The sequence below is a fragment of the Tamandua tetradactyla genome, chromosome 14 (genome assembly GCF_023851605.1).
Source record: "Tamandua tetradactyla isolate mTamTet1 chromosome 14, mTamTet1.pri, whole genome shotgun sequence".
Lineage (NCBI taxonomy): Eukaryota > Metazoa > Chordata > Mammalia > Pilosa > Myrmecophagidae > Tamandua > Tamandua tetradactyla.
The window spans coordinates 58562175-58579181 of record NC_135340.1 but is presented as its reverse complement, the minus strand read 5'-3'; the positions used below and the strand labels follow the sequence as shown (position 1 = coordinate 58579181).

Sequence of the window (17007 nt, the reverse complement as noted above, 5' to 3'; positions counted from 1 at the left end):
GTCAAAAGATTGGTAATCTCTAGCCTATATAGCCACATTTTAAGTAGGACTGTGACTTAATCCCTGCCAGACTCTCCAGCTTTATATTTTCCTTAAACCTCCTATGCCCCAGCTTCTAAGGATATCCTTTTCCTGGGCTGTATCATGTCTCTGAACCTTTGTTTAACTATTCCCTTTACTGAAATGCTTCCCCAGTGTTCTAGTTTGCTAGCTACCAGAAAGCAATATACCAGAAACAGAATGGCTTTTTAAAAGGGGAATTTAATAAGTTGCAAATTAACAGTTTTTAGGCCGTGGAAATGTCCCAATTAAAGCAAGTCGATAGAAATGTCCAATCTAAGATATCCAAGGAAAGATACCTTGATTCAAGATGTCCAATGAAGTTCAGGGTTTCTCTCTCAAGTGAAAAGGCACTTGTTAAACACAGCATCATCTGCTAGCTTCCTCTCCAGCTGTCTGGGAAGCATTTTCCTTCTTCTTCTCCAAAGGTCGCTGGCTGGTGGACTCTCTGCTTTGTGGTTCTCTGGCATTCTCTCTTGTGGTTTTCTCACGGCTCTGTCATTCTTCTCTGCTCTCTCTGAATCTCCCCCTTTCTCCAAAATGTTTCCTTTTTTATAGGATTCCAGTAAACTAATCAAGACCCGCCCAAATGGGTGAAGATATGTCTCCACCTAATCCAGGCTAAACCACTCTTGATTGGGTCACATCTCCAGGGAGATGATCTAATTACAGTTTCAAACATACAGTATGGAATAGGGATTAGAAGAAACGGCTGCCTTTACAAAATGGGATTAGGATTAAAACATGACTTTTCTAGGGTACATACTTCCTTTCAAACTGGCACACCCAACTTCTTTCCTTCTTTTACTACCATTTATTCAGTATTATTAATAATAATGCAAATTTCTCAGATACCCACATGATCACAATTAACATTGTTTTATAAGAGTTGATTGAGAAGATAAAAGTAAGTATGAATTTTTTAAAAATTTATCATCATGGCATTGTGTTATTGGAACCTATTTTGTTCAAGGCTTTATTTCATGGAGCTCACATTAATAAATTAATTAATCAGATATTTATTGAGCATCCGCTGTGTTCCAGATAGTCTTGTAGTAGGAAGAAGTTTAGAGGATGCATCAGTCATAAAGGTCCTCCTGAAACTTCCAGTCTTCTCCTTTACCAATGCCCAGCCAGGGAACTACTCATTTTACCTCCTTGAAAACATTTTTAGTATCTCCCATCCCCTGCTGCTCCCAAGTAGAACTGCCGATTATCTTATTGTATCCCCATTATGCCCTCTAGATTTCTATCATAGCAATTTATTTTGCTGTGACACATTTGCCTGCTACTAGCCTTTTAGTAGATGTTATTTCTGCTGGACCACATTACCAGATAGTATTCAAGTAGGCTGTGATTTTGTTTTGACAACATATCATATGGCTTACTTCCCCTTCTTCAGTGACTGCTCACTTCTTTCATTTCCAGGTTCTCTGGACATGCCTGAAACACATTTTGAATAGTCCCTTAACTATTTCACCCTTAATTGTTTTTTTATTTATATCCTTAAATTATGGAATTTGGGGAACAGGGAAGGATTAGAAATTACTAGTCTAAAAGCTTCCATTTTGTAAATGAAGATGAAAATCCAGAGAACATGACTTGCTTGAAATTTTTCAGTTCTAACAGCTAAAGATAGACTTAGGATCAAAAAGCAAGCTTTCTTCAAGATGCTGCATAAATCCTCCCTCTCTGAGACTTTCTCCTAGGTCCAGCCCAGTTCACATCTTCCTCTTTTGAACTTGCACTTATTGTCCACAGACTACCTCATTTTAGTATTTGTTATAGAGTGGAATTCTACCTTGCATTGTTATTCGACTCTTTCACATTTGGTGTGTCTTGACTCTTCAGTTAGCTGTAAACTATAGAAAGGTACAGGTTTTGTCACATTTATTTACTTTTTTCCTAGTAGGTAGCATAGTAGCTTGGAGATAATAGGAAGATTCATATTAGGGGAGCATAGTAGGTACTCAAATATATTTTGACTGATTTATCACCACTCTCGCCTATCTTTCCAAAACAAGGTGGCTCTTGCTTCTTAGCATTTTGCTTCTATTTCCTTTGCAAATTTTAAAAACTAGATTTAGACTCTTGGCAACCGGTGAAAAGATGGTCATGCCTCTGCACAGTCTGCTGAAATGTATTTTTCAGGATTTGGCAGAAAACCCAAGACTTCTGCCCTAATTTTTGTTGTCTGCAGTGCAGTTCATCTAATCTTCTAGCTCTTGGTGACTTTCTCTGCTAGACATCCTTCTGTAGTGACCCAATTAAATGTGGCCCCATTTGTGGGACTTTATGTAGGGCTGGTTTCAAATGATGATCCTGTAATTTTCCGAACTTTTTTTTTGGTTCCCTGGTACAGTATAACTGCTGCATCACAATAAATCCACCTGCACTGACTTTCAGACAGAAAACACAGCTATGAGCAGAGCTACTTGTGTCATATAGTGCCCTTTAAGTAAATCCTGGTTTATCCATTGTCTGAGCTTTTAGTGGAAGCTAAAAGCTTTTTTTAACCTACATAGTTTTTCACTAAATCTGTTCATTTCAGCATGTTGTTTTTGTTGGGTTTTTTTGTGTGTGTGATATATATCACAATCTCCTGTTATATATCAAGTAAACATAATGATGAATTGAACTCACTTCACTACTCCTGTTCAGGTTCTATGTTGTAATTTGTCAGTATCCTGAAGAAGCAGCACTTTGCATCCCAAGACAGAACAGAAGCCAGAATATACAAAAGATCACATTTTATAGCAGGGTGGTAAAGTAACTTTGAAATATCAATGTGTTTGAAATATGTCTGTGAGCACTTTCTTATTAACATTATATTGCTCTACGGAATGTTCTTTCTTTTGGCATCTGGACACTGTTCAGATTATTTAAAATCCACAATAAAAATTACTGGTATTTTAAAGAAAATCAAAAGATATATGACTAGATTCACTGTATAATATTGTGGTATTCCATGCTTCCAAGCCTTAGTATACTCTGTTCCTCTTACCTAGAATATACTTCCTTCTCATTCTTCAAGTCCTTTAAGATATTATTTCAGTGTCTCTTCTTGAACAGTTTCTTCTTTGTGTGTCTGCTGTGCCTGATTTACATATGTTTTCTTTTACTTAATATACCTGTATTATACTATTCGTTTACATATTTATTACCCTGGTAGATTGTGAGATCCTTAAAGACAAGGACTTGTCCCATTTATCTGTCCATCATCTAGCACAGGGGCTGGCATATAATATATTTGATAAACGAATGAAAATCACTAATTTCCCCTAGGTGGTTCTTGGGTCATTCATAGCTCTCTTACCAAATATAAGGAAAAGTCTGAGATTCTGAATTGTTCCTGTTTTTTAGAAATGGAAATAATTCCATAGTTTTTAACGCTTATTAAAGTAATGCATGCAAAAAAAAAGTAATGCATGCTTATAGCAAAAAAAAAAATACATCAGATAATCAGAAACGAAAAACAAAAAGTGAAATTACCCATGACTCCCTTGTCCCAGGTATAAACACTGCTAATATTTTATTATAAATCTTTCCAGATTTTTTCTACCTACAGGTATACATTCATGCACACACACAATATAAACAAAAATAGCATGTGATGCATTACCATTTTGTGACCTGTTTTCCACTTTGTATCTCGTAGACAACTTTCCATGTCAAAATTTTGCATTACATATTCCCTTTTAGTAAATGCAAAGGAATGTGTACAGTACTTTATTTAACCAATCTTCCATAGACAGACATTAAGTGTTTTACCTAGATTCTTATGGTTGCATGAAGAAAGACACCTCCCTAACCACCACTCAAGATACTTCAGAAAATAAAAGAAGACCCATTCATATTGCCTCAAGGAAAAGAAGGGTGTATTTATAAGGCTACATGCAGACTGGAACCATCCATCAAAAACCGAGTCTATCCATCAAGAAACAAGCTCTAGAAACTAGCTACTCTTTCTTCTATCTTTCTCCATGTCTTCCTCAAAGTTTTTGCTTCCATTTAACTTCCACTTAGTTGCGTGTAGCTTTAGCTTGGCATGCTCCTACATATAACATTCTTTCAGTTTCTGTCCCTATTTCTGTCTACTTCAGTAGAAGTTCGAATATTTTCACCCCACACCCAGTGCATGAATTTGTACATTCCTCTTTGCAACTCCTGGTGTAGAGACTAGAGAAAATGTGATAAGAGATGAGGATGATGAAGTAAGTGAGAACCAGGCCATGCATATGCCCAAGAGTAACAGGAAGCCACTAAAAAGTTTTAAGAAGAGAGTGACATAATCAGATTTATGATTTGGAAAGACTTTTTTAGCTAAGTGTGATTGTGCCTGAAAGTCTGTAGATGGCAGGAAGGCTAGTTAGGAAACCATTGCAGTAGTTCGTGTGAGTCAAGGAAGCTGCCTAGGTTTCTAACTTGGACAACTGGATCAATGCTAGGGCCATCCACTGAAATAGGGAACCTTGGAGAACTGATCCAAAGTTTCTTTGTCAATGAACTTACAGCTATCTCTATAACTACAAAAGCTTTTCCAGTTGAAGTGAAAAGTTGCACATCACTTCACTAAGTCCTTGAAGATCTTCAACTGACACAGATCTTTCTGCTCTCTCAAGTTCTATACGTGAGTTGTGTGGGAATGTAGTTGTCTTGAATCTTAAGCTGTGCAACTGACTTTTACCCCTCTGGCTTTAACCCTGTCATAATAAAGTCAATTTTCTTGACCAAATGGCATGCTTTTCATCACCTCCTGCCATATGTGCGAGAGAAGTAAGAAATAATACTAAAGTTTTTTGTTGATAATCAGTTCACAAAGTGTGATCCAGTCCTGTGCCCACTTCCCCATAATTTTTTGGTTTTTGGAAGTTGTATTGGAGTAATGGTTATCTCTCCAGACAGTTGTTCATTTCTAGAAAATATTAGGATGGCTACTGGTGCTGGAAAAGATGGATTCCTGATGTTTAGTCATCCAGCTTTGTAAAAGGACACAAACAATTTCCTTGGCCTGGAGAAGTTCATCATGCCACATGCTCTTTGCACCCAGAGCTGCCTTTTAATCCCAAAGAAGGGTCTATTCTAGTAAGACTGATGGTCAACTGTCCTGAGCATGCTTAAAGCAGGGGACCTCTCTCCACTACCTTTTCATCCATTTCCTCTTCCACTGGGGAATAATTTTGGGGTGGGAGTGAATTAAGTCTAAGAGTTTATTGACTTGAAACATTGCTTGTTAGAATATATATCTAAGCTACAGTATTAGTTGTCTATAACTCTGGTTAAAATAGAGGACCTGATCCATCTCACCTAAATCCATTGAACTCTTCCCCCAAAACACTTTCTGAGAATTACAACTTCCACCTCATTCTTAGGACTTTTAAAGTTTGGTTATATATCCTAGATTCGTGTTTTCCCAAGACATACCATTTCCATGGTATGCTTATTTAAAATATATAGTGAGGGGTTCAAGGGCAGCTCAGTGGTAGAATTCTTGCCTGCAATGCAGGAGACCTGGGTTCGATTCCCAGACTGCATTTCCCCCCCACCCTACCCCCCAAAACAGCATCATTTTCTCTCTCTAAGCCCAACTCTGCAAGTGAAATCATTGCCCTCCCCTCTACATGGAACATGGCATCCAGGGATGAAAGTCTCCCTGGCGGGTAGGAGATGACTCCCAGGGATGAGTCCAGTCCTGAAACCATGGAATCAATAATTCCATCCTGACCAAAAGGGGGAAAGGAAGTGTGACTAATAAAGTGTCAGTAGCAGAGAGAGTTCAAATGGAGTCAAGAGGCTACTCTGGAAGTTGCTCTTACACAAACTTCAGTTAGACATTGGTACCTGTCATAACTTGCCAGCCCCTAACCAGGACCATTCCAGCCAATCCTAAAGAACACCTAGGACAATATGTAAGATTCTACAAAGGTTTCATGCACTAGAGTAACTTTCCAGAAACCTACAACCTCCAGATCGATTCCTGGACCAGATAAGTACTGAAGCCTAGAGAGCTTAGCCTTTATCAGAGACTGCCAGTGCCTATTGTAAATTACAGTTATTCTTTTAAAGAAGGAAAAATGGCTAATGGGAAGAAAATGAATGTAGCTTAACAGGAGTGAAATCATTTAAATACATATGCAGCTTGAGAAGTGACTGAGAAGCTAGCAGTATCTATTCTCAGGAAATAATATACACCAGTTCTATATGAGATGGATATGTATTTGCATTATTTTAAAAAGTTTTTTAAAACTGGCTTTCAAAAAACCCTATGTTTCAGCCATGACAGTTTAACTTTCATTCTCTGAATTGTCATGGCACTATTTCCTGCCTTTACTTCTGCTGCATCCTCTATTGGAGGGGGTTTGCCCCTCTCCTAACACCTTCAGATATTCTCCTTTACCAAAATCCGTATCAAATGTGAAAACTTTTCTGAACTTCAATCCCCTGGCCCCTCCAAGAAAGACTTAAACATCTCTCTCTTATCTTTCCATAGCAACCTAGAGTAGGTTTTCATATTGCAAACTGTATATAATTAAATACATAGGAAATGTGAAGAGCAGTGGCTAGACTGGCTACAGGTTCTATAACACTTCCATATTAGGAAACTGCTGCTTTCTTGTTGCAATGTGAAAAGAAGACAATGAGTGGTTGGCAGCTCAACCAGTCTTTTGTTCATGCTTGGTGTTTGGGAACTGAGCTGGAATTTATTTTACATCATATTTCACTTGTGTTTGATATCTATCATTACAATGAGTAATAAAATGAGAATAGTGTGTAAGAATGCTGGGGTTATTGATAGTACTATGTAGAGCTAGGAAAATAAAGGTCATCATGTGCAAAAGTCAAAGGAAAATTCTTTGAAAACACGTTAGAGCTGTTAGATTTCATATTGTTAATGTCAGTGTTAATAAAATTTATAAAATTATCTTTCCAGAACAAAAGTGTTTGGAAAACTTCAGGACCAAAATGATAGCATAAATGCAAATGCTCTCAAGTGTGTGAGTTAAAGAGCCATCAGAAAGGTTCAATCTTGTGTTTGTCTGTTTTGATCAACCAATCTATTATTCTGAGGCTACAGTAACAAAACATCTCATTTTTGCTGAAATTACTGAAGAAAAGTAATTTTATTGTTTTTCTTTGTTATATCTCCATTCTTCCTGTTGAAACAATGGCTTTTAGAATGCAATTTTCAGGTAATGTTGAGGTTTCCAACTAGGATAAATAACACAACAGTACCCTTATTTTTTGCTTTTTAAATTCTACTTTGTAATACTTTGTTTGTATAACTCTCATCCTCGTAAGGGTGTAAGCTTCTTGAGGACAGAAACCATAACATCCATCTTTGTATTACATTTTTTCCTTGACATCAGAAAGGGAGCACCAAGCTTAACACATAAATATTCAATACTTTTTTTCCCCATAGTAGAATTGAATGGGAAAAAAATCATTTTGCCCTTTTTTCTTTTTTTAACATTTCTTTTGAAATACAACTTTTTTTTTGAGAGATTAATTTTATTTCATCTTTAAAATATCACAAATAGGTCTGGTATCTTGTTGTTTCCATAGCCGGACAACTCTTAAATCTTATTCTTAAGCCTGCTGAACTGTTCCTTTGTCAGGGACATAGATAACATCCCCAAATTCTCTGATAACATATTTTTTAACTATTGTGGCTTGTGGAATCAAAGCAGCTGAATTTGATGCATGTTCAATGTCATTTCCTTCAGGAATTAACTCATCTTTCTGGGCTGGAAATGCTAAACAAGCAACACCTGGTCTCATCTGAACCCTGCAGATATATTTTTTATCCAGGAAATTCTGAATTTCAAAAAGAGATCCATTCTCCTGAATAAAACCATTGATGGGGAAGTGAGTATACACAAACCCATTTTGTAATGGAAGTTCATGTAACACCCTTGATCATGTTCTATACACGACGATGGATACTGTGAACTGTAACCAGTATCTATTTCCCCATTTGTCAATCTAAAGCCTCTTCTTATTTTTTTTCCCCAAAGGGACTGATTTCTACCTTGATATAGTTGAAATCCCTGTGCAAGATTCCTCTGGGATCCTTTACAATAATTGTGCATCCCTTTAGCATGATGTTGACATTTTCTGGAATGTTGACAGTCTGGCTGATGGGAATGGTCTTCATTCTTGTAGTAGATGTGGCAAAGCTGAAATACAACTCTCAATCAGAAAAATGCACAATTCAAAACGGATAGCTCAATCAATTACCACAGAGCAAACACCTATACAAATACTACTTAGCTCAAAAAAAGAGAGCATTACCAGCAATCCTGTCTCAATCACTAACTTTTGTTCTCTCAAAGATAACCACTATCCTGACTTTTCTAAGCACTACAGTATCATTTTGCTTATTTTTCTAAACTTTTTAAAAGTGGAATAATACATTATGTATTCTTTTGTATCTAGCATATTTTACTCAACATTATATTTGTGAGATTTATCCATCAAATTATATGTAGACATAATTTGTTCATTTTCATTGCTATACATTCATGTGTATAGCAATGAAAATGAACATATCACATTACATACTTATCATGTAATGTGAAAATGAATATATCACATTACATACTTATCCATTCAACTGTTGATGCTTATTTGGGGTGTTTCCAGTTTGGGGAGATAACAAATAATATTTCTTTGAACATTTTTTTAAGTGTCTATATATCACACATTTCTATTGGGTAGCTGGGGTGGAGTTGCTGGTGATGGGATTTATGAGTCTTTGAAGCCAAATTGTGGTTGTACTATTCTTTCCTGCACTATTCCCAGTGTGTTATATTCTTGCCAGCAGATGTATTGTTAGTCTATTTAATTTTAGCTATTTGTGTACATAGATAGTGTTATCCAATTGTGGTTTTAGTTTGCATTTCCCTGATTACTCTTCTTTGGTTGGACAATTTTCATATGTTTATAAGCTAATAGATATCCTCTTTTGGGAAAAGCCTATTCAACTCTCTTGCCTATTTTTCAGTTGGGTAATTTATCTTTTTCTTGTTGATTTCTAGTAGGTCCTTGTATATACTAGAGATTGATCCTTTCTCAGTTATATGTGTGATAAATTTCTTCTCCTTTTTGTGGCTGGTCCTCTCATTTTCTTAATAGTGTCTTTTGATGAACAGAAACTCTTAATTTTTACAGAGACTAATTATTGACTTTTAAATATATGTGTCCTGTTAGAGGAAAATGTAGGGAGATATCTCACGAATCTTACAACTGGAGGCGGTTTTATGGACCTTAAACCTAAAGCAAGAGCACTGAAGAAAGAAATAAATAAATGGGAGCTCCTCAAAATTAAACACTTTTGTGCATCAAAGAACTTCATCAAGAAAGTAGAAAGACAGCCTACACAATGGGAGACAATATTTGGAAACGACATATCAGATAAAGGTCTAGTATCCAGAATTTATAAAGAGATTGTTCAACTCAACAACAAAAAGACAGCCAACCCAATTACAAAATGGGAAAAAGACTTGAACAGACACCTCCCAGAAGAGGAAATACAAATGGCCAAGAGGCACATGAAGAGATGCTCAATGTCCCTGGCCATTAGAGAAATGCAAATCAAAACCACAATGAGATATCATCTCACACCCACCAGAATGGCCATTATCAACAAAACAGAAAATGACAAGTGCTGGAGAGGATGTGGAGAAAGAGGCACACTTATCCACTGTTGGTGGGAATGTCAAAGGGTGCAACCACTGTGGAAGGCAGTTTGGCGGTTCCTCAAAAAGCTGAATATAGAATTGCCATACGACCCAGCAATACCATTGCTAGGTATCTACTCAAAGGACTTAAGGGCAAAGACACAAACGGACATTTGCACACCAATGTTTATAGCAGCGTTATTTACAATTGCAAAGAGATGGAAACAGCCAAAATGTCCATCAACAGAAGAGTGGCTAAACAAACTGTGGTATATACATACGATGGAATATTATGCAGCTTTAAGACAAGATAAACTTATGAAGCATGTAATAACATGGATGGACCTAGAGAATATTATGCTGAGTGAATCCAGCCAAAAACTAAAGGACAAATACTGTATGGTCCCACTGATGTGAACGGACATTCGAGAATAAACTTGAAATATGTCATTGGTAACAGAGTTCAGCAGGAGTTAGAAACAGGGTAAGACAATGGGTAACTGAAGCTGAAGGGATACAGACTGTGCAACAGGACTAGATACAAAAACTCAAAAATGGACAGCACAATAATACCTAATTGTAAAGTAATCATGTTAAAACACTGAATGAAGCTGCATCTGAGCTATAGGGTTTTTTTTGTTTTTGTTTGCTTGTTTGTTTGTTTGTTGTTGTTGTTTTTATTATTATTACTACTTTTATTTCTTTTCTTTATATTAACATTTTATATCTTTTTCTGTTGTGTTGCTAGTTCCTCTAAACCGATGCAAATGTACTAAGAAACAATGATCATGCATCTATGTGATGATGTTAAGAATTACTGAGTGCATATGTAGAACGGTATGATTTCTAAATGTTGTGTTAATTTCTTTTTTTTTCTTTCCATTAATAAAAATAAATAAATAAAAAATAAATAAATAAATAAATATCCAAAATAAAATCCCCAAACTTATGAAACCAACAACAACAAAAAAAAAAATCATACAAATGTTCTGTATTATCCTCTTGAAACTTTTTTTTTGTCTTTGAAATTTAGATCTATAATCTGCCTGAAATTGATTTTTCAATATGGTGTGAGTTAAGGCTCAAGTTTCTTTTCCCACTCATAAGATATTTGCTTTTTTTTCTTTTGTTGCTTATGATTTTAGTGCCATATCTAAGAACCCGTTACCTAATACAAGAGCTTGAAGATTCCCCTGTATTTCTCCTAAAACTTTTATAGTTTTAGCTCTTGTATTTAGGTTGTTGATCCACTTTGAGTTAATTTTTGTGTATGGTATGAGGTAGGGATTCAATGTAATTATTTTGCATATGGACATCCAATTTTCCCAGGATGGAGTATTGAAGAGATTATTATTTTCTCATTGAGTGGACTTGGCTCCCTTACCCAAAGGAATGCTTAGGTTTATTTCTGAACTCTAAATTCTATACCATTTGTCTATTTGTCTATCTTTATATCAGCACCACACTATTTTGATTACTGTAGTTTTGAAGAAAGTTTTCAAATTGAGAAGTGTATGTCCTCCAATTTGTTCTTTTTCAGGATGATTTTGGCTATTTAGGATCCCTTGCCATTCTATATGAATTTGATAATTGGCATTTCCCTTTCTGCAAAAAAAAAAATTCTGTTGGAATATTTATTGAGATTGTGTTGAATCTATAAATCACTTTGGGTAGGTGTGACATCTTAACTATATGAAGTCTTCTAATCCATGAACATGAGATGTCATTCCATTTATTTAGGTTTCTTTTATTTCTTTCAACAATGCTTTATAGTTTTCAGTGTGCAAGTCTTTCACCTCTTTGGTGAAACTTCTTCCTAGATATTTTATTCTTCTAGATGCTAGCATAAATGGAATTTCTTTCTTGATTTCCTCTTCAGATTGTTTATTTTTGGTGTAGAGAAACACCACTGATTTTTTAGTGTTGTTCATGTACCCCACACCTTTGCTGATTTCATTTATTAACTCTAGTAGCTTTCATGTGGGTTCTTGGACTTCTCTAAATATAGAATATAAATATATTATCTACAAATAGAAATAGTTTTAATTCTTCCTTTCCAATTTGGATGCCTGTTGTTTCTTTTTCTTACCTAATAGCTCTGGCCAGAACTTCCAGTACAATGTTGGACAGCAGCAATGACAGTAGCCATATTTCTTGTTCCTGACCTTTGGGAGAAAGCTTTACTCTTTCACTACTGAGTATGACTTTAGCTGTGGGTTTTTCATATATGCCATTTTTCATGTTAAAGAAGTTCCTTTCTAACAAATTGCTAGTTTTCTGCGTGTTTTTACCTAGAAAAGTTGCTGGGTTTTGTCAAAGCCTTTTTTGCATCAGTTGAGATGACCATGTGCTTTTTCTCCAATCTCTCAAGGGACTTTGCCAATACTTTTTTTTTAATGAAGATCAATTTTATTCAGATTCTCCAAAATTTATATTCAATATGCTAACTTTCTAAAATGTATGTCATACTTTATATAATGGTTTTATTATTTCATCTTTCTCTTACAGTTTTTTCTTTTCTTTTTCTTTCTTTTTTGTTACAGTTCTTCAGTAGAAGCCAGAGTCCTGGATTACCCAGTTAGGGACCTCTGGTCTACTATTCTGATTAAGTTTCTTCTCAATATTCATGGCCAACATCTGGTTTCTAAAGGAAAGGCTTTCGGTCTTTTCAATCACTTGTTGATAGGGTGAGACTGCATTGTTGCCCATAACCAAGTGACCTAATTTAGAATCAATTTTGGTATCCAGTCTTGCATTTCTGATCAAATTCACAATTCACCTTTCAGCACCTTCTGGAGTCAGGTTCAGTTTATCTGCCAACATTTTAAAGCTAATACAATGGTGGATGTACATTAGTCTCAAATATAAAGAAGTGATCAATGGTAGAATGCTTACCTTTCATGTGTGAGACCCAGGTTCGATTCCCAGACCATGCACCGCCCCCCCCCCCCAAAAAAATATATATATATATAGAGAGAGAGGTGAACATTTTCAATGAAATCCTCAAGACAAGCCACCAAGAAGCCATTCACAAGAACCAATTGACACTCTCTTAGCTTTTTCTGAGCTCCATCAAAGTCAAAGTTAACATATAAGCATTCAACAAATCCTGTAATTGGATCTTTATATGTGTAAGATTCCTGCTGAATAACTGACTAGATATTTTAGCACCTGTCGGTGTTTTCGAACATCTTTGTTTGTTATGACGGCTGTAGGCAGGTAGTGGAGAATATGAGGACACATTGTCTGGATTGCATTGTGTTAGTGTGGCTGAGAAAGAAAGAGATAAGTAAAATTATCACAGCCTTTGGGGTGGTTGAAAAAAACAAACAGAGACAGCAAATGAGCCGTGTTTGCTGCTGAAAAGACTGGAATGGAGAACTTATAGATTATTATCTATGGTCTCTCTTTTTTTTTTTTTTACTGTACTTGACAATTTTATATTTTTAAAATATTAATTATGTAAAGTATATACAGTGTGAGACATATATTTACTTTCTTCAGATGCCATTACTGCTAAAATGAGTTATTTCCTATATATTTTTTTTATTAATTAAAAAAAATTAACTAACACAACATTTAGAAATCATTCCATTCTACATATGCAATCAGTAATTCTTAATATCATCACATAGGTGTATGGTCATCATTTCTCAGTACATATGCATCGATTTAGAGAAAGAAATAGCAAGACAACAGAAAAAGAATAACACAGAGAGAAAACAAAAATAAAAATAAAAAGTACAAAAATATATGAGAAAAAAAAATTGGTCAGCACAATACTGCCTAATTGTAATGTAATTATGTTGGAACGCTGAATGAAGCTGCATCTGATCTATGGTCTCTTTTAAGTGTGTAAGTTGGCTGCATCCCAATTCTTTATTAAGATTTCAGAGACCAATTTTCCCCAGAGTGAGCTCAAAACATTTCTATCTGTTGCTGGAACCAACACTCCAAAAAAGTAAAGAGACTGTGCTGCTCCTGAGTAATTAATTCCCACATTCATATTGGAATGTTGCATACCTATCGTTTCAGTTGGTAAAAGCTTCTGGAATGCAATATACCAGAAACAGAATGGCTTTTAAAAAGAGAATTTATTAAGTTGTTTACTGTTCTAAGTCCATGAAAATGTCCAAATTAAGGCATCCAGAGAAAGAACCTTTAACTCCAAAAAAAAGCCAATGAAGTTCAAGGTTTCTCTCGCTCAACTTGGAAAGCATACAGCAATGTCTGCTAGCTTTTTCTCCTTATTTCATAGGGCTTCCGCAAAGGGCACCTACCTTCCACATCCCCAAAGGTTTCTGGCTATGTGGGTTCTGTTGGTTTGTTGGCTCTTTCCAGATTGGTTCCATCTTCAAGGGCTCCAGTAAGCAACCGGACCTTGAATAGTGGAGACACAGCTCCATGGAAACCATCTAATCAAAAGTTACCACCCACAGTTGAGTGGGTCACATCTCCATGGAAATAAAAAATATCCCACCCAGGAAAATTGAATGAGGATTAAAGGACATGGCTTTTCTGGGGCACATAATAGCTTCAAACCAGCACACCTGTAAAGTATGTCTGAATGTTCCTGCCTAAAAACAAGCTTGTCCACCAGGTAGTCAATAGCATCTGACCATGCCTGGTTGACTGCTTTTGCCTTGTAATTTCTGGATCTTCAAACATCTTTATAATTGGTTATGTTTCTGCCTGGAGCTGTTTTGGCTATGCAACAACTTTAGTTCTTTTTTCTCTCAAGGCATGAGGAATATCATCAGAATAAAGTTCTATTTTTATAAATATATAGCAAAGTCTAGCATGTTAGTACCACTAAGAAGATCCAGTTTCCCTTGTAGTAATTCTTTTTTATTATAGGTCTCCTTTATGGAGAGAAACTCAAGCAGTGGAAAGACTAGATGCTGATCCCAAAAGTGCATGATGCGAGTAAACGAGTCATATTCCGCCATCTTGTCAAGGCAAAGGGAAGTCTGTGTTTGCCAGTACTTTTTCATTATCTGCCCAACATACTCTGGGATATATCCAGGCACTACATTAAGCTATACAGAATTACAAGCCCTCGTTCTCATTGAACTCCTTGTTTATGAGTTGCTAAAATGAGCTAATCAAGCAGGTTGAGTTTGATTGTGTGCTACAGAAAATTTAGGTTTTGGACAAAATGAACATCTTTTCCACTGGTCTCATACAGTAGGTGAAGTTCTAAAATACAAATACTATCATCCTTTATTCTGTTTTCTGATATTCCTTAGTCCTAATCAGATTGTCTTCATTCTTACCTCTAATTGAAATTAGATCTCTCTTTTGCTTTCTTTAACAGTTGTATGTAGCAATGCTGATTTTCGGAGCTGCAGAACTCCCTCTCTCTGTCTTAGGTGTCACACAGGTACACAAAGTTCCAGGGAAATACCAGATTATACATATATAGCACAGCATCTCAGAATCTAGCCATAATACAGTTCCAGTCTAAATGTGACTACTGTTTGAACCTACAATCCAGGCCCCAATTTTCTTATGTTTTTTTCTAAAAGAGACCATACTGTTTTTGTGCATGCCTCACGACTTTGTTCCTTTCAATAGCCACACAATATTCCATCATATTTATACTCCACAGTTCGCCTTTCTGCTTCTCAGTCAATGCACCTTCGGCCACCTCCATCCATTGTGCATCATGGATAATGTCCAAAATAAACAATCCATGAGACAGTCATTTTTATGAGCAGAAATTACTTAACTTCTCTAAATTCATCAGTTGTGAAATGGGGATAAAAATATCTTCCTTAGGATGAACTTTTGTGAATGTGCTTAGCATAGAGAAGGAACGTGTAAGCGTAGTCCCTACCCCTGCTTCTTGTTGGCTTGCCCAGCATGTTTTCCTATCCCCTTTCCAGGTGACTGGGAACAAAAGCGTGTCTGAGATCTTAGAAGTTTTTGCATAATGAAAGCAACTTTCATGTTATCTGACCTGGAGGATTTGGGGGGTACTTGTAAAATTTTTGTTTATAAATTTTATGTTACAAATGTTTTTCATGTGTTACTTAGTTTTCATAATTTTTTGATAACCACATGACATGAAATGGAGATGCCCATAACGCTTTAACCATCTCCATATCAAGAGACATTTTGTTTACTTACATTTTTCTTTCTAGCAAAACATATGTACTTGCACACAGAGATTTCTTTTAAATTTTCATGATTAGGGTAAGTACTTCAAAGAGCATAAACATCTTCCCAAGTTATGAAGCATACTGCCAAATTGATTTTCAAAAGACATATAGGCATCACATAGATATCAGCAGTGTTGCAGGTTTAGCTCAATCTCACAAACCTTAATGTTATTATTTTTAACTTTTGATACCCTCAGAAGCTTAAAATGGGAAACCATTGTGGGATTTAAAAAAAATCTCTTAACAAGAGGAATTCAAGTTTATTATAGAAAAATAAAAAAAAAAAGACGAATGAATCCTGTACTCCATCTACCCAGAGATAATCATCACTAACAACTTCTTATAAATACTTTCAGACATTTTCATTACTTTTTTCTCTTCTTTTGTTTTCCTTCCAGATTTAAAAAAATGCATATATGTATATATATGAAATTTTAAACCATCGCTTTTTAAAAAACTTTTTAATTGTATAATATAACGTATATACAAAGCAAGGAAGAAAAAAGCAATAATATTCAGAGCACTCTTCAACAAGTAGTTTACAGGACAGATCTCAGAGTTTGTCATGGGCTACCATACCATCCTCTCAGATTTTTCCTTCTAGCTGCTCCATAATATAGAAGGCTAGGATTAAATATAAACCACTGCTTTTTTTAAAACTAATTTTAATTTATTTAGTAGCTTCTCAGTTACTGAAAACTTTTCTATATTGGTATAACAATTGTTATCATATACATTTTTAGCTATCATTTTCTTCTACTCTAGTATTAATTATAAAGCAAATGGAGAATGAATTCTGTTATGCTCAATGCAATAAACAGTAATGCTCAATGCAATAAAAAGTCAGGCTTGTGGCTGAATTGTTAAAATTCAGCACTGTACAGGTATGTTGGCACTATTTGATAAATGTTTTTAGCCCAGTTCAGAAATTTGTCAAAGCTACAGATAATGAGCTCAGAGCATCATTATCCACTTATTCCAACTATAGATTGTGCCTCATCTTTTTAACTTTAAACAGTTGTACTAGCCTGTAGGCCAATTAAAAATTTTCCTTATTTTCTTTTTACCATACCCCCAAAACACATTTTTAACTCTCAAAACAC

The 17007-nt window shown here is 35.6% G+C and overlaps 1 pseudogene; it reads right to left on the bottom strand.

Annotated features, from left to right (window-relative positions):
• Positions 1–12287: 12287 nt before the first annotated feature.
• On the bottom strand, positions 12288–14689 carry LOC143655131 (eukaryotic translation initiation factor 3 subunit E-like; annotated as a pseudogene).
• Between the last annotated feature and the right edge of the window lie 2318 nt (positions 14690–17007).